The sequence below is a fragment of the Sus scrofa genome, chromosome 5 (genome assembly GCF_054392235.1).
Source record: "Sus scrofa isolate SSC_HxYL_T2T_F1_AM1 chromosome 5, Sscrofa_HxYL_maternal_Yorkshire_Landrace_v2.0, whole genome shotgun sequence".
NCBI lineage: Eukaryota > Metazoa > Chordata > Mammalia > Artiodactyla > Suidae > Sus > Sus scrofa.
The window spans coordinates 97916160-97939706 of record NC_139387.1 but is presented as its reverse complement, the minus strand read 5'-3'; the positions used below and the strand labels follow the sequence as shown (position 1 = coordinate 97939706).

The 23547-nt window shown below is 40.2% G+C and overlaps 1 protein-coding gene across 3 annotated transcripts in view; it reads right to left on the bottom strand.

Annotated features, from left to right (window-relative positions):
• LOC102159120 (uncharacterized) overlaps nt 1–23547 on the bottom strand; it is a 654277-nt gene that overhangs the window by 442366 nt on the left and 188364 nt on the right. For 2 of the 3 annotated variants that reach the window (XR_014804455.1, XR_014804446.1), the window contains 2 exons: nt 12065–12164; nt 8237–8350 (listed from right to left, as the gene is read on the bottom strand). The gene's annotated coding sequence lies outside the window, so the exon portion shown is untranslated. The remainder of the gene's footprint in view (nt 1–8236; nt 8351–12064; nt 12165–23547) is intronic. The other variant, XR_014804441.1, reaches the window with a different exon arrangement.

The window sequence follows — 23547 nt, the reverse complement described above, 5'->3', positions numbered from 1 at the left end:
ATGTCTGAAACAAATTTACCATTTTTTTTTCCTTTGGATGTCAGTCTCTCCTCTTGCACCTCCTGGTTTTATTACAAGCTCTGCCATGGTCCCAGATACCAGGTTAGAAAAGTCAGTGTCATTTTTTCTTCTGTTCTTGCTGATGCAACATCAATTACCAATTCTTGCTGATTGTGCCTCTGCCACCTTCATGTTTGCCCATGTTTTTCCATTTCTAATGTTGCTATTCTCCTGCTTAGATTACTTTATAAACCTCTTCATCTACATGCCTCTAGTAGAAGTGTGGGTAGTTTCATTTCTTTGTTTTCATTTTGTTTTTATTTTTTGAGCTTGAAGAAATTTGGCTTTATTTTTTTATATATATAATGATTTTTTCCATTATAGCCGGTATACAGTGTTCTGTCAATTTTCTACTGTATGGCATGATGACCCAGTGACACGTGCATGTATACATTCTTTTTTCTCACATTATCAGGCTCCATCATAAGTGACCAGACATAGTTCCCCATGCTACACAGCAGGATCTCATTGCTAATCCATTCCAAAGGCAATAGTCTGCATCTGTTAACCCCAAGCTCCCAGGCCACCCCACTCCCTCCCTCTTCCGCAACCACAAGTCTATTCTCCAAGTCCATGATTTTCTTTTCTGTGGAAAGGTTCATTTGTAATGTAGTCACTGCAGGTCATCAGTTTTCTCAGAAACTTCAAAGGCATTCCCATAAATACTGGATTTAGAACAGACTCCTACTCTAGCTTTTGAGGTCCTCCATGCTCTTGTTCCACTTTTCCAGATGTATCTATTACGACTCCCTTCTTTGCACATCACAAACCAACCCTACAGGTTTGTGTTTTTCCCTGAAACGATACTGCCACAGGGCATTTGCATATGCTGTTCCTTCTGCTTGGAAGGCCCTTCCTATCACCACTCCTAATATCAGGGGTTAGCAAACTATAGCCCAAGGGCCAAATCTGACCTACCAGATTATTTTTTGTAGATAAAGTCTTATGGAAACAGAGTGACATGCATTCATTTAAATATATTACCTATGGCTGTTTTTGCAATGAAACAGCAGTGGGATGTAAATGAAAGAGAGACTCTATGGCCTACTAAAAATTTACTTTCTGGTCCTTAACAAAAAATACTAATTCCAATTCCCATAGTAATTCCCTTAATTGAATATCCAATTCAATATACTTTAGCAAAAGTTTGCTGAGCCCCCATTATGAGCAAAATGTACAAATACAAAAAAGATACAGACCAGGAGTTCCCGTCGTGGTGCTGTGGAAACAAATCTGACTAGGAGCCATGAGGTTGCAGGTTCTATCCCTGGCCTCGATCACTGGGTTAAGGATCTGGTGTTGCCATGAGCTGTGGTGTAGGTCGCAGACATGGCTCGGATCCTGCCTTGCTGTGGCTGTGGTGTAGGCCGGCAGCTGCAGCTCTGATTTGACACCTAGCCCGGGAATCTCCATATGCCTTGATGCAGCCCTAAAAAGCAAAATAAATAAATAAATATTTATATGTAAATAAATTAAAAAAGATACAGACCATCATCTCAAGGTGCTTACCGTCTAAAAGTGAGGACAAATCTGGAAATGAATTCCTCTACAACATGATAAGTAAAATCACAGCACATACAGGGGATACCTGGCAGCGTAGACGGGGGAGATATTAATTTCTGGAGTGGTGAAGAGGTAAGAAAAAAAGATTTGAATAGCTGGGTTGCTTTTGAAATTATATATAGGAGTTTATCTTAGAGACATGAGATTAAAGTCATCTTAGATAGAGGAACAGCAAGTACGAAGGCCTCTTTGGGGAAGCTGAGGTGGGCTCTTGTGGAAACGAAATTGAAAGTGACTGGGCTATGGAGTCAGATTACCCTGGGTTCAAATCCTGACTCGGATACTCATTCGCTGCTTGAGTAAGTCCTTAGTTGCCATTAGTCTGATTTCTCGTCCTAGCAGCATGTACATGAATTATCTGATGTGACAGAAGTGAAAGTTTCTGGCACTCAGTTTGACACAGTGTATGTGCAAAAAACATGTAGTTCTTACTATCAGTTTGTGGAAAAACAAAAAAGTTCATGTAGGTTAGAATGTAACAGGAAGGGTATAGAAAAAGACACACATCGGCTGGAAACACAAAGATGGTGGCTCTTTTTTCTGTATTTCAGGCTCTACTCTCCCCAGAGAACCTCTTCTTTCCTGCTTGCTACACGGCAGGTGTGTTGATCTAATCCTTTCTTCCAAACTGTGACCCCCTTGAGGGCAGGGGTCGTTGCTTACACCTTTTCGTGTTTTCCAAAGGGCTTTGCACTATGCTGCACATGCAACAAGCCTGATGAACGCTTCCTGAATTTTTCAATCTTAGATTGTGAAGTTATTTTCAAATTTATCAACCCGTTGTCTCATATGAAATTGAAACTGATGGGTTTTAGGATGGGTTTTAGTTTTGACGTGCTCAAGCTTGCCCACTTTGATGAGTCCAACGTGGAGCTTCCGAGAAGGGGGAATTTGTTTTTGTTCTTTCTTTTACTCTTCCCTCCTGCTCCCAGTCTGGTGCACGTTTCCCTTTCAGAAATGATCTCCATCCCACCCTCCGTGTGTCCACAGCTCTTCCAGATGTGGCCTCTGTCTGGCTAAACTCACCCTGAGGTGCTCATGGTTTGTATCATGCTGTTTCTGGGTAGGTGGAAAGGAAAGTTGGAATAATCAGTAGTGGATGCTAGCGGATTTGAGACATCAGGAGGAACTCAGTTTGTCTTCAGAGCCTCTCACAAAAGCAGTCCTTCCTCTGCCATATCTAAGGGTTTTCCTGTGGGTCCCAGAAGCAATAGAACCTTTACGTAGAGCAGTTTAACGATCATATAGTAAGTGCTTCCTACGTAGCAGACGCTTTGTGTGAGTGATATCTATTCCCCCCAACACCAGTGCGCATTACTCTCCACTTTCACGGATGGGGGAACTGAAGCTCAGAAAGGTTAGACAACTTTTACAAGGCCACACAGCTAAGGATCAGAGCCCAGATCTGCCTACTTCATCAGAGTTCCTGGCAATGTCCTGTGATTGCCCAGACTGGGAAGGAGGTTAGATAATCTTTCAGGCTTCAGTTCCCTGCTGTGCATTCCTCCTTTCCAGAATTGTCCAAGGTAATGCTCCTTGGAATACTTGCCTGAGAGCAAGGCTAGCTATATAATATGTAGGGTCCAATACAAAATAAAAATGCACAACTCTTTGTAGAAAAAGCAGCAGGGGTCGGGGGGAATGCCATTAAAGCTATTAAAAAGTTAAACAACTTTTCTCTTCTGGGGCTTCTCTCTTGATTTGTCATAGTATTTTTAAATTATTTATTTAGTGTCACTCAAAGTAGAAAAATATTAAAATTTTAAACCATTTGCATGAATTGTGACGGTTCAGCTTTAAATGCAAATGTAACAGCATATGCACAATCATTGAAATGACATGATTCATATTGCGGAGCTCATATGTGCATAATGTATTTTGTTTTTACCATTAGAGTGGACATGCTGTTTTGTGTTTCTATCAATATGCACATCCGACCAACACTCTCTCCCCGAGGCTTCCTGCTGAGTAAAGGGGAACTGAAAGGAGAAGGAACTCTGGGTCGCCTCTCTCCCCCTTTCCTTCCCTGTCATCATTTTCAGTGAAAGTGCGTGGCTAACACAGGGGAATAACGTGAGCAAAAAGTTCTTTCTTTCTCTGTTCAAAGCATGTTCTGGTTCAGGCTGAAAGTGTAGACTTTTGGAGCTGACAGCACCCCTGGATTACTCAATTTTGTATGTTCCTTGTACTCACGTTGCTGAAGTGGCCTGCGTCGTGGGTCCACCAGAATTCTGTGCTTGTGGGGCATCACAAACACTACATGCCAACGGGGTGCAAGGAATGGCAAACATGCATTTTGTGCATATCCCTCTACTCATGTGCACGCTCCATTGCCCCACGGAGCTTACAACATGCAAGTTCTAAGATAAAATTCTTAAGAATTTCAAGATGGTAACAGCAGAGCAATAAACCAAGCGTGAAGCCCCTCTAGCTGCACCAGGTAGTATGCCCATGAATTTGGGAGTTAATCAGTATGTCAAAGGGAGGAGACTCTACAAGCCAAACTGTGTCTAATCTCTTGGTGCCTTTCACCACTTACCAACCTTCTTTGGCCAAGTGTTCAAATCCCACTCAAAAATCTTCAACTCAGCCACACCTTAAACTGGGGAAGAAAAGCCTCAGCTGTAGAGCATCAGCTCAGCTTGTTTCTGGTCTCAATAACTGTACTTGTCTGCCCAGTGTCCAAGGTCCCCTCTACACTCCAGCTTCAGGCTCTGCCTGGTCTTGTCCATGCCTACCCCTCATATCCCATCGGAGTCTGTATTTTAGTATAAGGACGTTTAGGGTCAGTCTATAATTTACTATAATACTCAAGAGTAAAAACTTCAATAGTGGGAAGCCCAATGACTGAAAATTCTCTATTCCTTGCCTTGTATGAGTTTTCATGTAGTTTTTATTCAACAATCAATCAATAAGCACTGGCCAAGGAGCTCCCGCCATGAGCAAGAGCTCTTTGTAGGAGTGGAGGGTGCAATGGTAAAGATGCCGTGATGGCTGAAGTCAAGACAGTCAGCAAACTGCTGAGCCTGGAACCTTGTTACTAAGTGTATCATTTAAACTGAGAAACGTCCTAGGTTGTTGCCCCTCTTGGCTCATTCCTATCCCAGAAGTGCGGTTTATGAGACAAATGTAAGGGCAGGAGCAGGGGGGTCACTTTCCCAGATCAGCCCTCCATGCTCTCTCTTTAAGGGAGGTGATGTTTTTAGTACAAACTGCACCCTCTGTTCAAGTAAATAAGGCACTCCCCTTAATCTGCCTGGTCAAAATTTTCAAAACCCCCTAACTACAGTTTTCTGATTTCCAGACTTAACCTCAAAGAATTATGGAAGGTTTCTAGTGTCTGTGGCTTCTTCCATTTCCTTTAACTCTCAGTCAACCACTTCATTGCATGGAACTTCTCTAACCTTCCTTTTTTTGTTGTTGTTTTTTGCTTTTTTGCTTTTTAGGGCCATACCTGTGGCATATGTAAGTTCCTAGGCTAGAGGTTGAATCAGAGTTGCAGCTGCCAGCCAGCCTATGCCCCAGCCCCAGCAATGTGGGATCGAGCTGCATCTGCAACCTACACCTCAGCTCACAGCAACAATGGATCCTTAATCCACTGAGTGGGGCCAGGGATCGAACCCACAACCTCACAGATACTAGTCAGGTTTGTAACCTGCCGAGCAACAACAGAAACTCCCTTATCTTGCATTTTAACTCATCTTAAGAACATTCTTGATTTCAAAGCTAAAGGTGCAGAGGACTTGCTGCTCTAAATTTGAATTAGCAAATGGTTTGTCTTGAGTAGGTGTAGAGAAACCATAAACTTTAATGTCATGGCTGAGGTAATAGTTGAGTTTTAAAGGTAGAAGCTTGTAAAATTAGAGTTAAAAGAGCACTCTTCTCTTGAGTGCTGGTGATAGGAGGTTTGGGAGGAGAAAGGGAGAGGGAAAATCATTGCTGCCTAAGACTTTGGAAACTGTATAATCATCAGGAATTCTGCATCATCATGGCCATAGTTCTATGTTATACAAATTAGTCATCTATTTATTCACCAAAGAGTTTCTTAAAGGTTTCCCATGTATCAGTTACTATGCTAAGCTTGGGGAATGCAGCAAAGAAGACATAGCCCCCACATCTTGGCAGTAATCACAACGTAAGGGTTACGAAATGAAGGAAGAATACGGCTAAAGCTAACAAATCTGGTTTGGAGGATTAGGAAAGACTTTCTGAAACAAGAAGCAGTGAAGCATCTCAATCATTGGTTTTCAAATTTTAGAGAACCCTTTGATTCCATAGGTCTAAGACTAGCCAGTAATTTGCATTTTAAACCGCAGTGAAGTCTAACATTGAGGTCTTTGGAGTATTCTTTAAAGGTATTTATCTAAGCCACTTTATATTTCCATTTTAATTTCCTCCTGGGAAAAAAATGCAATATTTTTTTTTCTTAAAAAGAGGCACAGTTTGACAACACGCAGCAGAGAGGGCCAGCCGTCACTTTCATTTTCCTCCTGTAAAGAGCTGTGAGGTTCTGTCATGATGTTCAATCATCATTTAAGAGACTGAGAGCAATCATAAGATCTGCCTCAAGAACCACTATTATTGTGAAGATCTGAACCATGTTAGGTCAACAAATATTTTTGTAGAAAAGCATCATGTATTTTCTTGACAATATGGAAATACGGCTGTAAACATGAGTATACATAAATAGAATAAGAGGCCCATATAAACTAGACTACTTTCACTTTAACAGAATATCTTCCCCAATCTTCTAAGTTTAGTAATTATTTTTTTAAAGATGTGGGTGTTTGGTTTGGTTTGGTTTTGGTTTTTGCTTTTTTGGCCATGCCTGCAGCATGTGGGGCCAGGGGTCCAACTAGCGCCACCGTATCTATCCAAGCCACAACAGTGACAACACTGGATCCTTAACCAGTTGAGCCACTAGGGAACTCTGAAAGAAATACTTTTAAAAACACTGAAGTCGACATTTTAAAATTATCGTTTTATTAGAACACAATCTAATTTCTAAATCTGGACCATGAAGGACCCAGCTGATAATTACAGGCTTGAAGGGGCTTCAAATCCACCTTAATGGTACTGTATCAACCAACCAACCAGAGGCTACACTTCAATTTTTCAATAGCTTATTAAATAATTAAACAGCATATCAAATTATGTTTTGGATAACTGTCACAGCCTAATTTTTTAAGCACTCTTAAAAAATTGTAAATGGTTCATTAGAGGTAGGTTTGAAGCCAAAAATGCTAATGCAAGTCACCTAAAAAAATCCTAAAAGGAACCTGGCATGAAACAAAGAATGAACGTGCTGCTGAAAACAGCAGATTAAATAAAAACTCAAATCGATGGGGCTATAACTGAAGCATATGTACAGAGATGTATCAACTTTCATGCTAAATACACTGATGATCTAACTTTCTCTCTTTGCATCAACTTCCATGTTTTCATAAATGCCTCTGTGTAGCCAATTCCATGGTTGATTCTACTACACCTTGCTATGGCTGTGAATGAAAAATATACTTCTTGACTTCAAACACCAAGCCAGGAGCAACAGAAAAAATACCAATATTTATATCCAATTTTCTGTCTTTGTTGACATAAATTCCTTTGGCTTACAACGGAACGAAAGCTGTTAGGTATTTCAGGATGATCGCCAGTATGCTTGTTAACTGTGCATTTCCACGCTCCCCCCACCCCAGGGATTTGAAGGTGGTATGGTTATCTCCTTCATGGATGCCATTAACCGAGTTCCAAAGAGCATTAAGTATTAGTCAAAACCCAACACTTCTGTGCTGTAGATGTTATCACAGTCCTTGCAGTGGTCGTTCTTTCTTCACTGTTTTAAAAATCCTGTTCCGTTTATATCACTTCGATTCACTTCTATATAATAAAATCATCTTTGGCTGAGAGGGTATAAGGGCAAAATTCCTATAATCACGTAAGACTATACGTTTTACATGGCATGCCTAATTGCATTTTTTAAGGAATAAAATGTTCTGGGGTTCTTTATTTGGAAGTTGAGCCAGATGAGAGCATGGTCCAAGGAATCCAGAAAGAATTGACTCTAAAACGCCTCATCAGCTTCAAGTCTGTTCACCAGCATTGTAGTTCAAGTGAAAAATAAATCCTAGTTGCAAGAATTTTAATTGATTACACCAGTTCCATCAAAACAACTGCTTAATTCAGTGACCGTCTCAGCTCACTCACTTACTAGACTGGGCATGAAAGCCAGAGTTTAAAGCAAAAGGGTGGCAGTAAACTTAAGCTTCCGGTTCCAGTTGGCACTACTAGTTATGTGGCCTTGGGAAAAGCATGTCACCTCTCTGAGCTTTCATTTCCATAAAATGATAGGAATGACATTTGATAATCCCTAACATCTTCCCTGGCTGGAAAATTCAATAAGTCCTTTCAAGCATCTTTAAAGTTGCCAGATTCTTTAAAAGGCAGCTCGAAAATGAAAGGATTGATGAAGGGTGTCCAAGACCTTGGCCTGCTGACATGCACCTACGGCTCCTTATCTGAAATGACAGACTCATCCCAGACCACCCAGCTTCCTCACTCAGGGTGGTGGCTACCTCATACCTTTGAGAAGCGGAGGAGAGGAGACCGCACTAACCTTTCTGGACCAATTATACAACAACTCAAAGGCAGCTGGTTCAAAACATCAGAGATGACAGCTCCAGACCGGGGGACACGCCAGGACAGCAGCCTCTTCTTCCCCCCGTGCGTCCTGCAAGATAAACAAAAGAGAAACAAGATAAACAGAAGATACTGGGGGAGGAAGAAGGGTGAGGCTCTAATTACCATCTGCAAATGTGCATATATCTGCAGGTGTCAGGGCCCGTGAATTCAAAATCTCCATAAGCAATCTAGCGAAAGGAGAACATTTTCACACATAACATGTGAAAACTATCTAACACATTTCTTAGCCTGTCTGGATATATATATACCTACACATATATATACATATACAGACACACAACACACACACACACACATCTATACAAGTGTAACAAGTCGCAAGCTTCAGACGAAGGATGGCTGCTTAAATAAATGTTAGACATAGAAATTTGAGGGCTAGGCTGGGTTTGCATTTCAGCCTTAATTCCATTCTGAAGGGTTATTAATAGTTTCTGCAGTTTATTAACATGGAGCTAATTCTAAAACGTCTCCTTGTGTGAAGTGAGTATTTTAAAGATCCGATTCATGTAATGCATTCGTCATTTCCTGATTTTCCTCTTAGACTACGGAGCTCTTGGATCCTGTGTCCTGTCACAAGGCTTTTCACATTTCAGAGATTACATATTCAGCACAGAGTAGACTTACATCCAAACTGGATTTTTACATGTAACATTTTGAAACCGGAAGCAAATAAAAACACCGTGTTATTCGCCAAAGTATTTCTGAGAAGGCGCTGGGACCGAGAGGAGAGGTCCAGGGATTTGGTTTTACTGGATCTGGTCTGGGTTTTACTCTCTGTTCTAACAGAACCTCTGCAAACTTGAGAAATGAACTAAAATGTCAAGGAGCTCAATTCTGTGTCATCTGAAAATGGGTTTGACAATACCTTCCCTGTCTACCCACAAAGGCAATATTGAGATCAAAGAAACAAATTGATATGAAAAATACAGTGCTTAAATCCCAGACTGGATTAAATCCCATGAAAACACCATTTTACTAAAACATGGTGTCTACTGAGCTTGGAGTCTCCATCCTAACACTGATATTAAACTTGTCAGTTGGGGCTTCAGTTATTCTGTTGCTGTCATTAACAATAATAATAACAATATTAACAGAGAATGACAATATACTACAGAATAAAAGTGAGACACAATTCACTGTAAGTGAGTCATGCAGCAAATAATAACACGGTGGGTCTGGTGTAATGTCCAGTTCCTCCTCATTGGGGATTTGGTCACTTCTCTGCCTCTGTCTGCAATCCCCCTACCTGTCCATCTCCAGATTGTGTATCTCCTAATGCTTGTCCACGGTGTTTCCTATAATTATCCAGACTCATTGAGATGGTTAGTTTCCTGTATCTATTTGCACTTAACTACAGATAATTTCCGGATCCCATGGAATTTGCATCAGTGAGTTTCACATCTCTGCTGCCCCTTGGGAAATTCTGAAACACTGGTTATTTCCTCAGGGAATGTTGGTAATGCTACGTGCTTCCTATTCTGCTTGGTTCCATTTATTGAAGGTCTACCGTATGTTTAAGATTGTTCGGGACTAACTGGATGCAAATATGCATCACCTGTGAGGTATTACCTGGAAGGAACACTTAATCCACCTTTCTATCCTTTCCTGTATGGTACTGCATTTTTCTGAGCTGTTTTGTGAGGATAAGAGGGGTTTGATAGGCCGAAATATTTGGCAAGATGAGAAAATCATTTATGTTTTTGAATAGACTTGAAAATTACCTCTTTGTTGTTCAGAATCATTAGAGCCTAAGGTACTTGCTGGGTCTCCTCATTATCGCTATTATTGACTGAGTATCTAATATGTGCTGAGTACTTTATATGCACAATCTCATATAATCCTCATAAAGACTCTTTAAAGTATTTTATTTTACAGAGGCAAAAATCCACATCAAGAGGTGATTTCACCACTTTTCCAAGGTCACACAGCTAACTGGGTTCAGGGTCACATTTTAATCCTGGTCCTATCGGCCTGTAGCCAACATCATGACTGAATCATGCTCCTCTGACCTCCTTCTTGCCCATCCCAACTGTGCCCATTCAGGACTCTAATGTTAAACTCTTGAGTGTCCATTTTTAAGGCAGATTTTTTTCAAAGTTAAAGATTTAATTAAATATAGGGTTTCATTAAGAGTTACTTCTGAAAGGTACACCTGGCAATTACGTGATGGAGTCTTCACTTTAATCTGTTAAAAATGTTATCAACATGTGTTCTCGACATCATACATTTTTAGAGTAAGATATGACCTTAAAGGGCATTTAACGGAGGGCTGAATTTCCTCTATAGCATCTTTGCTCTCGAGCTTCACTTCTGTTTGAACAAAGCATTCCCACTGTCTGCCCAGGCATCCCATTTCCCCCCTTGGACATTTGAGGCTTTGAGACTGAATCCCTGATCAGCAGAAACGTTGCTATTACACTGGAGAGGGGATGGCCCACGGAAGTCGTATGTCACCCACACCTGCACACGGGATGCACTTTAGTCACTAGGAGTGGCGATGAAAAATTTCTTTTGTCCTTCCCTCCCTTGTTTAGATTATTAGCCACTGAAATACAGAAATGTAACTTTGCATAAGGGTATACTATTTCACTGGGTGCATTCTTCCCCCAACGGAAAATGTCTATCCTGAACTGGTAGGATTCTGAAAGACTCAGCTTTACGAGCACAACGCTCGCTGATGAGTCTTTTTTGATGATTAGTGATGATAGTAAGCTAACATTTCTTCATGCATTATCAGATGCTGTGTTAAGTGTTTAGGGCATTCTTTTGTTTAACCCCTTGAAAGGGAAATACCACCTACGGATGGGAAGAGGACTAAGTGAGATAAAGCAGAAAAAGCACTTGAAACCACGCCCACCCGTCTGGACACCCGTAATCCTTAGCGAATGCAGTCATGATTATGATCAGCTACTTCCTCACTCTTAAAGGGGAGGCAGGGAGCAGGCTAGTAATGGATAATCCGCCTCAATATTAAGTCACAATTTTTTTTTTTTAATTGATACCATTTTCAACCTGCTGTGAAACTCTATCCAGATCTTAACATGACCCTGTATCTACTCTGTGGGCCATTTCAATGTGAAGTGTTCTACCTTTCACTGCTGATCCAGTCTCTTTGGGGCAGAGGCTGATCTGAGGTCTGATCACAGTGAAAGAGAATCTACTGCCAACAAGAAAAAGTGAGCCCGGCCAGTCCTGATCGGAGACTTGACCTTAAAGTGTTGACAGAGCAGCTAGAGGATCTGAACACTGGGAAGGAGCAAGTCACAACAGCTCCCACAGGCCCCGGGGACTAAAGGGCAGACAATGACGTGCATTTCAGTAATAACGTCCAGACAATGTATTGCAGAGAAACCGGGGGACCAGCCCACAACACTCAGCATTCTTAACTTGTTTACCCAGAAAATAAAGGAAGAAGTCAGTGACTAGTAAAAAATTGTTTCATTAACAAGCTTACTCTTGGGTGCAACTTCCTTTATTGAATCCCAGAATTTTCACCCGCCACTGATCTCGATTTGTAATGATGCATCCACAAATCTCATTTTTCCTGCTTTCTTTTAACATGGGGAGAAGAATATCCAGGGGCTATAGGTAATCTTTCAAATCAGTTATAGACTGTGATACTGGGGATGCCATATAAGAACAGAAAAAAAGCTTATTACTTTTCCAGATTCCAATCAATTAAATATTTGTAAAAATGCTTTGAGTTAGCAAAATGTTGAATGGTAAAGGGATGGAAACTTACCTAATAGAAAACCTTTCATAATGGCTTAGTAATTCTAAGATTATAGGTCAGTCTGCACGGCCTCAAGATCATAGTGAATTAGTCATTTCTTACGCAGCAACTGCCAGAAAACAAGAGGAAATGAATAAGAAGAGATTTGTGAAAATTGGAAATGACAGAAAAAGGAAAACTTGGCTTCTTATTATGTGTATCAGGCACTTCATGAAAAAAATTAACCTTGTTTACTTTTAAAAAATCAAAATAATACATGTTCAACATTTTAAAACTCAGAAATAATAACAAAACTTTTAGTACCAACTTCTCTCCCCCCCATTCCCAAATCCATTTCCATTTTCAACCGTTTTAGCAGTATTTTCTGCTATTTACTTCCATGCATTAACATATATACATTTTTAATGCTACTTTTTGATTATTTGAAAAAATTTTAGACATTGCCTACTGAATAATGATTTCCTGTAGGGAAAAATGAGGATTCCCTCTTTTAACCCCTTTCCCCATGAACCTAATATGACTCTATCCAAATTTCTAGTTAACTCAGTAAAGTTAGGACAGTACCCAATTCTCATCCAGGTTGAAAAGTTGAAGAGAATGATGATTTTTTTTTTTTTTTTTAACTTGGCTACTCGGTTTGTTTTTGTTTTGTTATTTTTGGCCATGCCGGGCATGCAGAAGTTCTGGGGCCAGGGACCGAACCCGAGCCACAACCGTAATCAAAGCCACAGTAGTGACAATGCTGGATCCTTAACACACTAAGCCTCCGGAGACCTCCATTGGGCTGCTTGTTTTTAATTGAAATTACTGGCAAAGCAGCAAATTAGCCATGCTACACGTGTAACTCAGCATCAAGCTATGATGACACATACAACTGGTCCTCGGTGCCTTTCTTTGTTTCTCTGAAGTACAGACTGAGTTCAAGGTGTCAGCAGTCCACACATTGTCTGGACCCATCCAGGTGAGATGAAACTGGAGGTCACAGCTGCTGAGCTTGTCTTTGGTGATGGTGGCGGGCACTGGGGCTGTGTCAGCACTCCAGGCTTATACAATGACTATATATTGGCTGGTCTATGAAAATATTTCTATTTTAAAAAAAGTTTTAAAATGCTATCTAAAAATTCAAAATAGTAAGTATTCATTGACAGTTAAAAACACCTTATATGATTATATAAATATTAAAACGAATATAAAGAAGACAATTATTCTTGGTACTATTTCTGTAATTTAATCAATTAAAGCTATACCTAGATCTAATATCACGACACTGGAAAATTTCTAAAGAGTGTAATTTCTTTCTTCCCTTTTTTTTCTTTTTGCCTTTTTTTCTTAAGGCTGCACCTGTGGCATATGGAAATTCCCAGGCTAGGGGTCAAAGTGGAGCTGTAGCTGCCAGCCTACACCACAGCTACAGCAACACCAGATCTGAGCCACACCTGCAAACTACACTGCAGCTCTTAGCAATGCCAGATCCTTTAACCCACTGAATGAGGCCAGGGATGGAACCCGCATCCTCATGGATACTAGTCAGATTCTTAATCTGATGAGCCACAATGGGAACTCCCTGAAAAGCGTAATTTTTAATGGTCTTATTATTTTAGTTTTTTCCCTCTAAATTGCCTACAATCTTCTTTAAAGTTGCATTTTTTTGTGTGTGTGGTTAATAAATTTGACATTTTGACAATCTTAATTGAATTTTCTCTGTTGACCATAATTTTTTTACTGAGAAAATATTCTCTCTAAAGCTGCTGAGGTATTTGTAATTATAGAGTAAATTCTCCTTGATGAAGGATATCCTTAAAGAAGTTTACTGAATTGTTCAAATCTTTTATTCTATTTTAAACATACTGCTTTATACCCTCCATGCAGAATGCTTCTTTTTTCAAACACTTTTAGGAAACAAAACATATCAAATAGGCTTTCTCTATTTTTGCAGTTATTTTAATGTTTTGCCAAATTTAGATGCTGCAACATAATAGATTTTCTCAACCTTATTCCATTTCACTCTGAAGAAGTCCATAAAAAGATTTTTCTTCCAAGTCGAGATATTTCAAAACACAATTACAGAATTTCAAAATTAAATTCTGTTCACCATGTAAGCTACCATAATTTGTTCAATTCCTCCCTTGCTTTTGTAGAAATACATTTCAATGTCTTTTCATCTGCAAAGTTTGTTTCAAGAATTGTAATTACCAAAAGCTTCAAAATCCACTTTGAAGCTCCATTACTGGTTAATATTTTTGCAAAAGTTTTCTAACTATATTTGAGCCAAATTTAGAGTTCTTATTTTCAAAACAAAAGTTTAATGCTATGGTAGAATATTTATAATGGTACAAAAAGTAGTATATATACAAACAGAATATTATTCAGGCATAAAAAGAAGGAAATCCTGCTATTTGTGAAAACATGGACTCCTAGGGTAGTACTAGTGAAATGTTAGACCAAAAAAAAAAAAAAAAAAACAAAAACAAAAAAAAGGCAAATATTGTATGATCTCACTTACAGGTAGAACCTAAAAAAGACAAAAGCTGAACGCATAGTAACAGTAGAACGGTGGTTGTCAGGGACTGGTAGTGACTGGTAGTGGAGGAAAATGGGGAGATGCTGGTCAGAGGTCACAAACTTATGCTTATAAGATGCATCAGTTCCCAGGAGGTAACCCACAGCATGGTAACAATGGTTAGCAATACTATTTAAATAGTTGAAAACTGCCAATAGTTGAAAACTGCTAAGAGAACAGAATTTTTCTTTTCTTTTCTTTTTTTTTTTTTTTTAGGGCCTCCTTCATGGCATAAGGAGGTTCCCAGGCTAGGGGTCGAATTGGAGCTGCAGCCACGGCCTACCACAGCCACAGTAATGCCAGATCCGAGCCACACTGCAGTTCACGACAATGGTGGATCCTTAACCCACTGAGCAAGGCCAAGGATCGAACCGGCAACCTCATGGATCCTAGACGGTTTTATTATCCACTGAGCCACGAAGGGAACTCCGGGAATAGATCTTCAATATTCTCATTCCATAAAAAAATAGTAGTTATGTGAGGAAACGGATATGTTCACTAACTTTATTATGGTAATCATTTCTCAGTACATGTGTATCAAATCGACACGTTATACACTTTAAACTTACACAGTCTTATATGTCGATTATATCTCAATAAAGCTAGAGGCTGAAAAAGGAGTGAGGAAGAGAAAGATGGGCAACTGCTGATTGTCTTTCAGGTTTAACCATGTGTGAAAGTGAGTATTCTATCTCATACACTGCAGACCTAACTTTCAGCGAAGCTGGAAATACGACGTGGAGACCTGTAAGACCACTACAGATCATTTCAGGGCCTCAGCTAATGATGACGCTGTGTTATGAAATGATCAATTCTAAACAAACTATTGAGCAAATGGGATGCTGGGACAACAATTGTAGGTGGGGGCTATTCGGGCAAACGAGGATATGTGGGCTCCCTGCTTACATGTGACCCGTTTATTCTCTCTGGAAGATTTGAGGATCTTATCTTTGGCCCTGGTGTTCTGGATTGTCATGATACTATTCCGGGGAGTAGGTCTTTTAGTCGGGGGGAGGTGGTTGTTCTATCTGGAGACACATGATCTCACCTCTGATAAATTCCTTCCCTCTGTTTACTCTGTTGTGGTTTTCTACAATTCACATCAGTCATGAACACAAGGACCCACTCAGCTTCCTGGGCTGATCCTTAGATGTTCTTTCATCTCCTCTTGTTTTCATATTCTTGTATTGTTTCTTTATGTCCTGGGAAATTTTCCTAATATCATTCTCCATGCTTTTAATTAGATGTTTTAATTCAGCTGGCATATTGTCAATGGCCTTTATTCATTCCTGTTCTGATTATTTCATTTTATTAAACAGTTTATCCCTCTGGGAGCATTAATTGTGTAAGATTTGGAAGTTTTTTTGTACTTTCTGTACTATTTCAATAACCAATGATTTCCTTTTTTGGGTTGTTTGGGTTGTTTCCTTATATTTTATCTCCTCACGTTCTGGAGGTACTTGTTATCTCTGAATCTGTGAGGCAATTCATAGCTACCCAGATATAGTCTGTGAGACAGATGTTTTAACGATCAACTTTATGGCAGATTAATCTGCGTTTTCTGTTTTTATTCCTTTATTTCTACCTCCTTCCTTCCTTCTTCCCTCCCTTCTTTCCCTCTTTTGTTTTTTATTATACTAATACCAAAATACATTCTCCCTGTAAGATACAAACAGCTGCCCTTACTCCTTTGACTGTGCAGGTCTGAACCTAAAACTTTTAGTTCAGATGCATGAACTAATGAAACTGTAATGAAATAAGAATTTCATATGACTTAAAGTAAATACTGCTTGACATAGACAAAATGAAGTGTTCTGCTTAATAAAATACTACGATTAATACAAATCATGAAAGGTGTACCAATTTCCAAAAATCTAGACAAAAATACAACACATTGAAAAGTATTTTTATACAGAGAATAATATTTTTCTTGGTTATCCAAGAAATATTTTAGGGTCATTGAGGGCCTCTATATATTCATTCTAATATCATTATATTATAGATATGTCAACGATAGTATTAATAAAGTATTTTATTGAACTCTAATGAATAACAGAACTTCCTATAGTGAAATTATTAGAATTTCATGCATTTGGGTAATTTCTATCATCTATACTAGGCTCAGCAAATGTATTCTATAAAGGGCTAGACAGTAAATAATGTTGACTTTGTGGGCATAACAGTTTGTTGAAACTACTCAACATTTATACTTCAAAGCAGCTGCAGATAATATCTAAGCAAATGAGAATAGTTGCCTTCCAATAAAACTTTACTTAAAAAACAGGTGGAAAGCCAGATAAACTATAAGGCTACTTTTGGCCAGAATGGCCTTTTAGTTTGTAAGGCTATAGTTTGCTGATCTCGGATTCATATGCATACAATTTCCAACCTAAATTTCTATAGCATTTAAAAACATTTTTCCTTTAATTCTAACATTTCTTTTTAATTATATTCTAACACTAGCACTTTAAACCCCAAAGATCAAAAATCAAGCTCAGCATGTGTCTACAAATTGTATGGCTGAACCACCATATTTACTTCTCTTATATTTTTCTTCCATTCTTTGTTCTCCAAAATGCATTCCTCTCCCTTCTTCTCCAGCTCTTCCAGTCAGTTCTTAGTTCTCCTGTTTCTACTTGCATGATATATTTCACATCTGTCTTTTTTAACTACACTTCCTTTGTCACTGTCTTTCATTAACTTGTCTTCAGGTTTTCATTAACTTGCCTGGATTTTCACTGTGGTCTCATGTGTCATCTCCACTTCCATGCTGTAGTCTCTCTAGCTCTACACATCTACAGCTGCCAGTTTTACAGTCTCATAGCACAGGACTGGTCATACCATTTCTTAGCTCAGGAGCCATCACAGTCAGCTTCCTATTAACCAAAAGCAAAGCCCCAAATCAAAATCTTTCATGATCAGGATCTACTCAACTTTATCAGATAGCATTTCTGACTTCACTGCCGTAGAAGCTCAATTTTCATCTCAATGGACAACCTGCTTTATCTTTCATGCAAACCCTGTTCTCTTCATTCTTCCTTTCCTATGGATTTGCTTGTGTTATGTGCTTATTTATCTGCCTGGTACTGCAGCAGTCAATATGGTAGACATTAGCTATGTAGTTGCCAAATTAACATTTCACATGCTCAATAGCCCCACGTGGCCAGGATCTACCATGTTACACAGGGAAGACATAAAACATTTCCACCACTGCAGAAAGTTCAGTTGAACAACGCGATGCCTCACATTTAACCCTCTGTGATCTTTACTGTCTAGCTCAAAGGACACCTCCTCTACTGACCCGCTCCTCTCTGTAACAGCATTTCATCTGGGTCGATGTTATGGCACCCACCAATTTCCATCTAGAATATAGTCTCTCAAACATGGGTTATGCTCTAGACTACTCCTTCCATTCGTTTCATTCTTGTATTTCCTTGTTAAACAACTAACCCAATGTGACATACATAGTAGGTGTTCAAAGAGGATTTGTTGACAGGTCTCCATGAAACATTCTTTAAAGCTTTGTTAAAAGGAAATATCTCCATAACAGAGAGTAAGGTCTCTGCTTCATAAACCTACCTGTTAGAATTAGCATAAAATTGGGGACCTGGAAATCCTATCTGTAGAAGTGATATTTTACAAAGCTTAATGATCAATCCACATTCATAACTCTGACTGATTTTCATCAGCTTGAGGAGGCAACATAGTGTAATGAAGAGAAGACGGATGTGAGTACCAGACTGCCCTATACTGGAATGCTGTTCCTGTCACTGACTGACTCAGCTTAGCCAAGTTACTTAATTTCTCAGCCTCACGGAGATGGTAGTCACGACCTAGACTAGCTGAAACTCTGATAGCAAATGACAGAAAGAAATCAAACTGGCTTTTTCAGAAAAAGATATTAATGCACTGATAAAGCCCAGTGTCTTCAGTCTAACTGGATCTTTGTTCTCAAATAAGGTTAGAGCTCCTTGTTCAAGAGGTTCTTGCTGCTGAGTAGTAGGATGGCCACTGGAAGCTTATAGGACCACATGTTCTTTACCACTCAGCATCTAAGAAGAAGAAAAGCTCCAGAAAGTGTCTCAGGAGGTACTCTCATTGGTCTCTCTTTTGTTAGGAACATTTTTTATTTATTTTTAATTTTTTTTGTCTTTTGCCCTTTTTTAGGGCTGCCCCTGCGGCATATGGAGGTTCCCAGGCTAGGGGTCTAATCAGAGCTGTAGCCACCAGCCTACGCCAGAGCCACAGCAATGCCAGATCCGAGCTGTATCTGTGACCTACACCACAGCTCACAGCAATGCCGAATCCTTAACCCACTGAGCAAGGCCGGGGATCGAACCCACAACCTCATGGTTCCTAGTCAGATACGTTTCTGGTGCACCACGACGGAAACTCCAGGAACATTTTTTAATCATCTGTGGCTGACAGGTGGAAAAGCAGGCCAAGCTGCGTCAAATGACCAAACTGAGGTCTCTAGCAAGGAAAGAGGCTCAAGGAACAACATGGGTGGTGTGGGATTGCTACAGAAGGGAGGCTGGTTCTCCAAAGGAATAAGCACTCAGCAGACAAAACTGGACGTGTCCTCTAATTTCGGAGTGCCGCATCACACAACTGCAGCAGGGCTTCTCCTCCTTGTACTCTAGGTACATGGCGCCTGCTAGAGTTGGGCGATGTGCAGGACCGCTCTCCCTTGCAGGTTCGTGGTGATGATTAAATAGCATAACATAGATTAAATGACATGACCAGCAGTTAAGAGATACTCCAAGGAGTTCCCACCGTGGTTTAGTGGAAACGTATCTGATTAGTATCAATGAAGACACAGGCTTGATCTGTGGCCTTACTCCGCGGGTTAAGGATCTGGTGTTGCCATGAACTGTGGTGCAGTTTGCAGACACAGCCCAGATCTGGTGTTGTGGTGGCTGTGGTGTAGGCCAAGGGCTATAGCTCCAATTCGACCCCTAGCCTGGGAACCTCCATATGCTGAGGGTGCAGCCCTAAAAAGATAAGGAAGAAAAAAAAAAGATACTCAAAGAATCTCTTTTTATTCTTTTACGCCTTTCTTTCCTCAGACTGAGAAAAGGCATATTATTTCAACAGTGATTAAGGCCTGGATTAAACTCTCTAGATTTATTAGTGCTTGCTCTGAAATAACAGAGAAAGAAATTATAGTTTCCTCCAATATTTGTACCTCAAAGAGCAATCTTCAGTCAATGCAGAGAGTTATAACTCTAGTAAAATTAAATTATAGATGGCCCTTTATTTTTTTATTAGTGTCTCTATAAATGCCATATTAACTCAAAGTTGCTTGGTAAATATTCCATAATTCAAATATTATGATAATAGAACTCTGGTCTCCACCTTTATTTTAATCAGAGAATGGTCCTATTTGTAGTTTAACATTCAACAGATTAACATTTATCAATTTAACAGTTTAATATTAAAATTGCCCTTTTTCTGCTAATGCAGAAACTTTCAAATTATAACATAAAGAAATGAGCAACACATAAATTTTTCCTCTCTCACATAAGTCCAGAAGTAGAAATTTCAGAGTTTGGTATGGTAGTTCCATGGTATCATAGACACCCGTTTCTTATGGCTTTCTGTTCCCATATCTTCAAAATATGCCCCATTTGAAGAGTTCCCATCATGGGTCAGCAGTTAACAAATCTTACCAGCATCCATGAGGACACAGGTTCAATCCCTGGCCTCACTCAGTGGATTAAGGATCCAGCGTTGCTGTGAGCTGTGGTGTAGGTTGCAGACGTGGCTTGGATCCTGTGTTGCTGTGGCTATGGCATAGGCTGGCAGCCATAGCTCCACTTGGACCCCTAGCCTGGGAACTTCCATATGCCATAGGTGCAGCCCTAAAAAAAAAAGAATATGTCCCATCTGCATGTTCTCAAGAAGGCTGCCAGAGCTCCAGCCATCATGTCCACTATTCATACAGGGTGGTGGGGAAGGGAAAGAGCAAAAGGGCCCATGATGATGATTTAGTCCTCTCTGAAGAGCTTTCATGGAGATCTCATACTGTATTTTCTTTCGGCTAGATCTGTGTTATGTAACCGCCTTTAGGTAAAATGAAAGCTAGGAAAATTTTTTTTTTTTGTCTTTTGTGATTTTAGGGTCCCACCCATGGCATATGGAGGTTCCTAGGCTACAGGTTGAATTGGAACTGTAGCTTCTGGCCTACACCACAGCCACAGCAAGGCAGGATCCTTAACCCACTGAGAAAGGCCAGGGATCGAACCTGAGTCCTCATAGATACTAGTCAGGTTCATTAACCACTGAGCCACAGTGGGAGCTCCAACGCTAGGAAATTTAGTTCTTATTGTTTTAAGCTGGGCATATTGCTGCCACCAATAAAAATTTGGGCTTCATTAATAAGATAAAAGGGGGACATGGCTATGGCGCTAGTAACTAGCAGGCTCTGTCACATACAAATTAGCATTATCTCTAAGATTTTGTTTGAATAAAATGTTTTAATCCTTAAAGAAAAAACATCTAAAAACCACTGATGTAATCAAACTCTCAGAAGTAAATGTGTGCTTAATTTAACAGAAGGATGCTCAGAAAAGGCGGGGTGACTGTGACATTCATACCTTAGGTTCAAGAGCATTGGACTCCATTCTCTTCATTACGGACATTTTGAAAACTAAGGAATACTCATGGACACTTTTCACCACTGCCTCTAGAGGCCTTTGGAAACTGAGCTTGTAGCCTCATGCATGGGGTCCCCGTTTGTTATTTGCTTTGCATGGTGTTCCTATACCCATTTGTACCAAAAGATGGTTGAAAATGCAGCCAAATAGGGAATGCCTGATGTGTGCCATTCCACATCTTAGAACTGCCACTGGAATCCAGGCAGCCATCTGGGGATCCTGGGCACGTGCTCGGGGTTCCTCCATCGCCATGGGGTAGTGGGTATGTCAGCAAAGCACATAGCTCATCCATGTGGTGGGGAACCAGAGCGAACATTTGGAAAATACCCACATATTTAAAGAGACTAAAATGGGTTTTCTGCTCAAGATACCAAGCTGCTTGGCCTGTACCGTCAGCTTGCTTTGAAGAGGGGAGGGAATCATTTTTATAAGCACTTATGCAGATTGAAAAAATAATGTTGTACTTTGATTTTAGCAGAGTATCAAGTAAAGGGCTAATTCGACATGTTTTTCAAGCGCCAACGTCAGTCTCACCTTTAAGCAGTAATCAGATGGCTCGAGCCCTTGAGGTCTCTCCTTGCAAAAGGTGGGTCCATTCAGTGGCACATTGCTGTGTTGAGCTAGCTGTCTTTTTCCGTTTGTGTCTCCCTTCTCCCTAACTGAATTGAAGGCCTCTAAGGTCTAGGGGACCATATACATTATTATCCAAACTGGGACACTTCCGAGAGTAAAAAGAGATGTTATTAATAATTACTCAAGAGCCCCGGCGTGAACCTGAACTATCTAAGCAAATTACAATGTGTGGCCCCTCTACTGAGGGAGGTCGAAGGCCATTATTTACTGTTTCTCCTTCTCAGCACCCACAGGACCTAGTGTAATTCATGTGCAAGCACACGTTCCAGCCTTTAAATGCCTGAAGAAGGCAGCAAACAATGTCTCCTACAACAGCTGTGAAATAGATGGAAGCATGGGGACGGGACCCCAAGGATGGGAGATTTAATAGTCCAATATAGGAAGCAACCACAAAGTAGAAGGCCTTAAATAATCAGATAAAGGCTGTTCGCCGTAGAAACCAGCCTGGGGAATTTTAATTTTTTTTTACCACTGAAAAAAAGGTTCAAACAGGCATCCTCAGTACAAGAACAGAGAAGGGGGAAATGTTTTTAAGGGCATTTTTGGTAGAATGTGTTCTTATTTCAGAAGCGTCACACTTTCTAATCATCGCACTAAAACCCGAATTAGTCTAAGCAGGAGGAAATGAGAACAGAATTAGCTAGAAATAGAGTCCCTCAGCCAAGACACTGGATTCTCTGCAGTTCCCTTTACTGACATAAAGTTTCAAACCGTCTGGTGTGGCCCAGCTGAGGCCTAGAACAAAAGAGATTTTCTTCAAGGGAACATGACATCTAAACCACAAGTCCTCTACCCTACAGTCATTCTACACACATCCCAACATTTTGGATAACTCTCATCACAGCCGCTGAAAATGACATCAAGGGACATGTTCTTCCTCAATTAATCCCAACCAAATATATGTTTCTAAGCTTCCAAAGCATTTGCTTTATGCGTTTTAAAACAACCCTTGAAGCATTCTGCTTTACACTTTCCTTATATCCCTCCTCCTGGCCTCCATCGGATCACAGTCTCCTTGAGGACAGATTCTGAGTTTTGCTTGATTCTGTATCTTCTCTAATGAGGTCGACCATGTAATTTTTGAGAGGGAAGGGTTCAGTGGCTCTAGGCAGACAGGACACGAGGGCAACTGGCCTAAATCAGAACTGTTCTGGGCAAAACAGGATGCCCCCCCCCCTTTACACCCACAGCGTGTCCTGCACACTCCAAGCACTGTGTGAATATCGGTTGTTGTGAACGTAAATTGCTTCCGACTCTAAGTATTTTGAGCTTAACTTAAAGCCCCAGTTCCCTTGCTTTGCCTCAACAACTGCTTGTCCTTAATGACTTGGTGTAAGACAGATAGTAGGTCAAGTCAGAACTACGGGCATTTCTTACTAGTAGCCTTAACAGCAAGAAACCCAAGGCTACTAATAAATGCCACACTGTTTCCCTGATTCCTAAGATTCAAATAGTCCTCTCTTGACATCTGAAATAACATGAGGTTCCTTTAAGTAACTCGCAGACTTAGAATTCTGACTTATGCATATGATATGTGAAGAGCAAACTAAACAACCTTGGCATTATGGTATCAACAATTGGATTGAAATCAGATTGATTCCAGCAAAGATTTACCCCAGCACATGCTGGATTTCAGAAAT